The sequence below is a fragment of the Galeopterus variegatus genome, unplaced genomic scaffold (genome assembly GCF_000696425.1).
Source record: "Galeopterus variegatus unplaced genomic scaffold, G_variegatus-3.0.2 Scaffold1011, whole genome shotgun sequence".
Classification (NCBI taxonomy): domain Eukaryota; kingdom Metazoa; phylum Chordata; class Mammalia; order Dermoptera; family Cynocephalidae; genus Galeopterus; species Galeopterus variegatus.
This window is the reverse complement of record NW_007727122.1, coordinates 335352-343264: the sequence shown is the minus strand read 5'-3', so window position 1 is coordinate 343264 and position 7913 is coordinate 335352.

Here is a 7913-nt window from a genome sequence, read left to right as displayed (position 1 = left end):
TGATCTGCTTGTACCTGCCAGCTGCCTGCCATTTTCTGCCATGAGTAGAAGCAGCCTGAGGTCTGCACCAGATGCAGTTGTCCCAGAATCATGAACCAAATAAACCTCTTTTCTTTATACATTACCCAGTTTCAGGTATTCTGTTATAGGCAACACAAAAATGGACTCATACAAACACCATATTTAATTTAGGCCTCCATAAAATGCCATAGACTATGTATGTTTATTTCTACTTTAAAGGAAAAACTGAATCCTGGCTTTAAAAAAATTCCCAAGTCATGCCACCAAGTGTAGAGATGTTAGATTTAGATGGGCCTGAGTTCAAATCTGCCTCTCAACAAATCTTGTGAGATCTCCAAAAATTCCCTGAACTTCTGAACTTCAGCTTCTCATCTATAAAACAGGGGCAATAGGATATTAAATGGAGTTATGGAGTGGTTTTGCAAATAAGATGATAGGATCTAGCACGGATCCTAAAATACATACAATGCTCAGTAAACATTAGCAACGATTATTCTTATGAGGACATAAAAGGTGGCTAAATTTGGATTAGAAGCTAGATCTGTGGTATACCAAAGCTTTCTCTCCCACTTGTCTCTATCTTCCCTTCTCTATACCTGTCCAAGCTACTCACCCATCTGTGACAAGCAGAGTATGTGTTAAAATGTAAATCAGCAGGGAGGAGAACTGAGAACAAATTATCAATAGACATACCCACCCAGTTTCTCTAAAGTTTGTTAATCACAGCATTTTCTTCATGAATGCTCACCGTGTTCACACATGAATACATGCACACATGCACACGCTTCCACACATACACACATGCGCAGTTTTCTTGCTGTTTCTGAATAGCCAGTAGTAATAATAGCTTCACGGCAAAATGGATGCAGCTTGATCAGAATTCCACTGGAACATCCCCCCAAAGCCTCATTTCCTTGGCCTTTCACAAAAACCCCAAGACACTTTCAAAAGCTTGCACAAACCTCTCTATACCTTCCATGTCTTCTAAACTATTTGGCTTCTGGCCTCTCCCAGCTACATCTGATCTCAGTGGAATGTGCTTATCAATCTTACTCCACAGGAATGAGGCCAAACAGCCTGGTACCCGGGTGACTAAGTATGCTTGTACAAGCTTGTGACATGTCATCAACAAGCCAGTTGACACAGGATTTCAATTTCTTATCTCCTGGTAACTTTCATCAGACTCACAATACCTTCCCACGTGCACTTAGCCTCCCAGACTCATTCTCTTCCTCATCTCAATCCTACTTTTCTGATCAGTCTACTAGCATGCTCTGAGCATCAGCTCTCATCATGATCACTAGCAACTATTGCTATCACAGCCTACAGTGGTCACTGGTTCAGCTGGGCTCCCCGATACATCTCGGCGGTAGGGTTTGCCACTCCACGAGGAGACAGCATGGAGTAGGGGGAGGCTTTGAATCTAGTTTTCTTCCAAGAGAACTAGAATCAAGTCCTTCACTTCTATGAAACTGTATTCTCACACGTAAAAGGTGGCTATTAATACCCACCAAGCCAGATTGTTAGTAGGAAATAAATGAGGTGATGTAATAGGAACCATGGTAGTTACTAACGCTGTCATTGTCAGCATCGTTGCTGCTCACAGCATGCCAGGAACTACCTGACAGGAACCTAGTTCAAATCACACATGCTGAAACTGTTACTTGGTTGTTAAAAAGTTACCTGTGGGATATATAAATCTCGAGAGTGAACACACTCTTTATACCGAAACGCTCACTCAACTTCTAGCACTTGAATCAAAAGAAATAATCACGGATGTGGGGCAAATATTTAGCAGCAAGAATGATCATCACATTGTTTTTTATAATACTGATAAACTGCAAACAACCTAGACATGAAAAATGAGTTCTTAGATGGTGAAACTCCCCATTTAATGGACGACTAGCAGCGTTTTAAATCTGGTAAAAGAATGTTAATGGAAAGGTGTTTACAATGTATATAGTTGGATATAGAGTTAAAGTGTTAAGAAGCAGTTACAAAACAGCATTTAGAATATGGTCTTGATTTTATTTGAAGGAGCAAGTAGAGAAAACATCTGTGTGTATAGAGAAAAAACCAAAAGGATAATCATGAAAACGTTCATAGTGGGTAGTCTCACTGCAATTTTACCTTTTCTGTTCTGCATTTTCTTAATTTTTGATATTGAAAATATTGAGGAAAAATAATAAACTATGGTAAATTTTATTAAAGCAAACCATACATATAGATATGTCATGAATTCTAGTACAGCTTGATGAATTTGGGTAAACACACCTATGTAATTAGCACCCAGTTCATGCGACAGAACATTTACCAGAACCCCAGAAGCCACCCTTCGCCCAGTTCCAGTCATTGCCCCACTCCTAAGGATAACCACTATCCTGGTTTCTAACAGTCTAATCTAGTTTTGTTTGTTTTTAAGCACTTTACAAAAGGAATCATGCCACAAGCTTTGTGCCTCTCTTCTTTCATTCAGCACTGACTGTGAGTGATCCATGTTCTTGCCTGTAATTGTAGTTCATTTATTCTCATTGCTATGTTCTGTTGCATGAACATAAAAATACAATTAATTCACTCTTCTATAAATGTACATTTGTATGGTTACTTGCTTTTGACATTATGAATAATACTGCTAGGAACATTCTTATACTGCCTCTTTATGTACATATGAAATTGCTGGCCATAGGAAATGTGTATGCACAGGTTAATAGATACTGTCAAACAGTTTTCCAAAACAGGTGCTCCAATATACACTTCCACTAGCAGAGTGTGGGAATTCTGGTTACTTGTCCACACTTGGTATTGTCTAATGCTTTCATTTTAGCCTTTTCTAGTGGTATCACATTGAGATTTTAATTTACATTTCCAAAATAACTAGCAAAGTTTGACACCTTTTAAATGTTTATTGGGGGCCAAGCCCGTGGCACACTCGGGAGAGTGCGGCGCTGGGAGTGCAGGAGCGCTCCCGCCGCGGGTTCGGATCCTATATAGGGATGACTGGTGCGCTCACAGCGCTCACTGGCTGAGCGCAGTGCGGCCGGGCTCAAAAAGGACAAAAAAATTTTAAAAAATAATAAAATAAAATAAATAAATGTCTATTGGCCATTTGGATATTCTCTTTTGTGAAGTGCCTTTCGAGTCCTGTGCCTGTTTTTCTTTCAGGTCATCTACCTTAGAAGAATATGCTTTGGAAAAATTCATGGATTCTGTACACAAGTCATATCATTTACATGTTCTGCAAATATCTTTTTCCACTGTGTGGAGTTCATTTTTCAGTCTCTTATTGATGTCTTTTGATGAAAGAGGATCTTAATGGTAGTTCAATAGGACCCTTGCTGTGTCCCCTGGCAAGAGTGAGCCCCTGATCAAATCACTTACCATCCCATCAAGGTACAGTAATAGAAATCCCATACTCAGACAGGTACCTATGCTTGTGAGGAGAAAGTGTTGGCACTTCCAGGATGGAAAAGGGCCAATTGTTCTACTACTCCACTCATAATACTACTTTTGTTAGTCTAAGTCCTTGAGAAAGATGCCAAGATGACATTAAACACAAAGACTTTAAAAAAATGGGAAGGAGCTAAAAAAAAAAAAAAAAAAAAAACAACCTAAGTGATCCATCAGACTCCAAGGGTAGGAGACCTCAACCGTTGGAGTGAGAAAAGTTTGGGTAAAAGCATCCTAAATTGCTATGTGGTCTATGGAAGATTCTGAAAGGCCATCAGGGATCATTGAGCCAAGGTCAGTTGCCAGGGTTGTCCTGTATCTCCCAGGAATGGATCTGCCTTAGCATCTTTGCCAGGCTCAGTCATTGCTGGGAGCACCCTTTGTGAAGCATGGTCTCTGGACAAACACAGTGATGGATTTCAGAACACAGAAGCTGGGCTCTTGGTTAATCATACTGCAGTTGGAGTTCTGCTAGGCACACTCTCATAGCCATCATACCAAGATAGGGCCTGTGGGAGGAGGAGATGTTAGTGGTGAATGGAGAGTGTGACTGATGTGTTCACTTTGGGGACATAATGAGTTTGGTACATCGTTTCCTCATAGATGTTCCCTAAGCAGCCTAATATACAGGTCTGGAATTCAGCAAGGGGATCTGGGTTGCTCAAGTAAAACATTAAGTAGTGACCCCTAGAGGGGCCTTATAAGAAAGGAATCTCAGGTATCTTCTTAAAGGAGATATGACAGCACTCAGGGTCCCCAGGGATTTCAGTGACTTCCCATTCTTTCTGCCCAGATAGCTTAGCTGAGGAAGTGGAGAGCAGAGAAGAGAGAAAGAGGCCTTGTGTGGTAGACCATGGGGCCATTCCCAGACTAGAAGCCCCTCATTAGTAAAACACTTCCCCTAACATGGCAGCTCAGGGCTGCTGACACATTTCAACTATATTCATCTAAATTGGTTTTTCCTACCTTGAACCTGAATGTGGCCAAAAGTAATTTGTGCCAGTATCTCAATAAGAATTTGAGGGAAACTGATGTGTACTCATTACACACAAGAACGAGCTTGCACACATGCTTGTACACACACACACACACACATACACAGTGCAGGGGATGTGAGCAGTCAGGTGTGGTGAATCACAGAATCTATGCCCCACAATTTGCGAAAGAGCACGTGGGTCAATGAGTCAGGATTAAACACCACAGCAACCAGGTCACTGTAGCTTGCCAACACAGGTAGCAATTTCTGCTTAATAGAGCCCTTAGGTCTCAATAATTGCTTTGAAATCCATACACATCAGCATACAGTTCTCATAAATAGGAAGCCAGAAATCCGAGTGTTAGGCCAAAACTGATAGCATCTCTTATGCATGTTTGAGATGCAAGAAAGGACCATGGTTCTGCCTCCTTTCCGGCATCTGTGATATACACCTGTGACTACCTTTTCAGTACTGTCCAACCACTTCTACTCAATTCTAAGAGTTTTATGGCAGACTGGGTTGAGTTTGTGGAAAAGGGAAAGATGATGCCCCTGTATTAAAATTCTGCATTTGCTAACATAGCTGCTACTGACCCATATAATCAACTAGAAACAGGCGTCCCTTCCTCAAGACACTTTCTTCTACATACCTGAAATTTGTCATAATATTGAAATTTTGTTAAAACAATTTGCAACTATTTTCCAGACAAATTGTTGTAATAAAAATCTCCTTATAAATGATACCCTCCTAAACGTGGCAGTATACAACCTAGACAACAGTACATGGCAGCCATCTCAGCTCAGTATCCAGGAATTATTCTTCCTCTACCCTTTGTTTTCATACTACTGTTTTAACACACTGTATTTATATGGTTGCTTTTTAATTATTTTAAGAAAATAGCTATGCCAAGGAGCCAGGAATTTCATAGCTGTGGGCACTCATGGTCTATCTGGAGTATCAGACAGAGCCCAGGGGAGACACAGAAGGCAAAGTCTTCCAGCATGGGAGATACTCAAAAAACTTCAAGCGATGCCAGAGAGTAAAGGAACTTAGAGGCTTAGAGTTAGGATGTGTTCCAAATAGTCTAGAACACTTTTCTCCAAATGTTTGCATCCTGGAACCTGCTCAGTGTTTGGCTTTCTCCTTGGCCTCTGTCTTTCTGGCTGCTCCTAACTCTCCCACTCTACTTCCCTTCCTCACTCCCAAGGACCCTCTGCAGCAGCAAATGTGGCTGCTTCAACAGACTGAGGTATTTGGTTGTGAAAGAGTGGTAATCAGCACTGGGAAAAACACAGCTCTGTCCCCTGCTCTCCAGGACCAGCAAGTAGGCACTGTGGTCCAAGCCCAGCCTGGCCTGAGAATGACTAGAGATGGGCGTTACCCACTCTGTAGGGCACATCTCAGAAGCAAACACAGTTTCAGAAACTTTGATCCAGAACCCTGGACTGGAGTTTAAAAAGAATATTTTATGTTTAAAAGTAATACAAAATCATTATAGAAAAATACCAAAAAGGGGGCCGGCCCAGTGGCGCACTGCTACAGTGCGCTGCTTGGGAGCGCGGCGGAGCTCCCGCCGAGGGTTTGGATCCCACGTACAGACCGGCCGCTCACTGGCTGAACGAGGTGCGGGCGCAACACCGAGGGTTGCGATCCCGTTGCCGGTCCCGGTCCGGTGCGGGCGCGACACTGAGGGTTGCGATCCGTTGCCGGTCACGAAAAAAGACAAAAAAAAGGAAAAAAAAAAGAAAGAAAGAAAAATACCAAAAAGAAGAAAATAAGTTCCTTCGTCTTATTAACCAGAAGTAAATTACCTTTTTTTTGGTTCTGATTACAGAAATAATATGTATAGTCATTGTAGAAAATCTGGAAGATAAAAATATTAAGGAAAAGACTGTAATTTATGTATCATTCGGTGTTATTTTGGTGTGTTCTTTTCAGTCTTTTTTCTAGGTAAATTATTTTAAAAACAGATATTATATAATTATTGTTTACTATATTTTTCATTTATTTTTATATTACAAGAATTTCCCCAGTTTCTTAAAAATGCATTTCTATTTTTTTTTACTTTTAAAATCAATTTTTTAAATAATTTCTGAATAGATGATATGTCTACATGGTACAAAAATTTTTAAATATGAAAAATTATAAAGTGAATACTGTTTCCCCTTTATTCCTCCCCAGAGAGACCACCAGTCTTAGTTTTTTATATGTCCTTTCTGATGTACCATAAATTTACACACACATATACACATTCACACAAATTCTATTTAATATATTTAAGACATAGTTCCACAGTGATACATGAGGTGAATGAATAACCTCATTCTTTTCAACAGCTAATTAGTATATTACATTTAATAGCTATACTATACCATATTCACCCAATGTGCTGTTGGTAGACATTTAAGTTGTTTCCAGTTTTTGCCACTAAAGCAATATCATAATAACTCTCCTCATACATATGTCATTAGACACAAATGTAAATGTATCTGAAGGATGAATTCCTAAAAGTTGAATTCCTGAGTCAAAGAGTTTGCACATTTTAAAATTCAATAGGTATTGCCAAATATCTTTCCATTACAGAGTATGTGGGCCTCCAAGATGGTCCCAATAATCCTCACTTAGTTCCTATCCCTATGTGTTCCTGTCCCTATGTGTTCCCTTCCCATATTGACTCAGAGCTGGTCTACGTGACTCGTACAATATGTGATGCTATGGGTTAAATGTTCCCAAGAGGGAAGGCAAGATGGAGAACTAGAGCTGCACAGGGCATGTTCCTCCCACAGAAAAAGACCAGAACAAGGAACAGACAGCTAAGTACTAAAGATAGCATCGGTGAGAGAGTATGGGAGGGCACGATGAGTCTGATGAGGTCCCTGTGGAGTACAAAAACCCAGGAGGGTAGCATAGAGAGCCAAAAGAGGCACTCAACTTTAACTGCCATGTCTCCAACACTAGGATCAGTGCAGGAGGAATTTTCCCTTGCAGTGAAAAGAATCTGCTAGACTGTGAGCACTTCCTAGTGGTAATCTTCCTCTTGCTAGTGCCCCAGCCCATTGCCACCACAACTGCAGTCATAGCTGCCATCATCCAGCCCCTAGCCACCACCCATCTCCTCGTTCAGCTGTTCATCCCACTCCCTGCTGCAGCAACCACTGCTCCTACAATGTGGCAACTGCTGCTGTGGCCACCAACTGCAGCGGGCATTGTCTGGCCCTAGAGCATTGCTGACGTGGCTGCCAATTTACCCGCAGAGCAGTCTGTCCCACTCCCTGCAGTTGCCCAACCCAGGTACCACCAGCTCCACCTTTCCCAGATCCAGGTGTTCCTATGTTTTACCAAGCAGGAGGAAAGAGGAAAGAAGTGAACGACTGCAGCCTTGTGCACCCAGTAGTGAGAACTACTCACAGAGATCATGGAACTAACTACACTGACCTGGAGAGGGACACATGTGGAGCCAATGGAAAG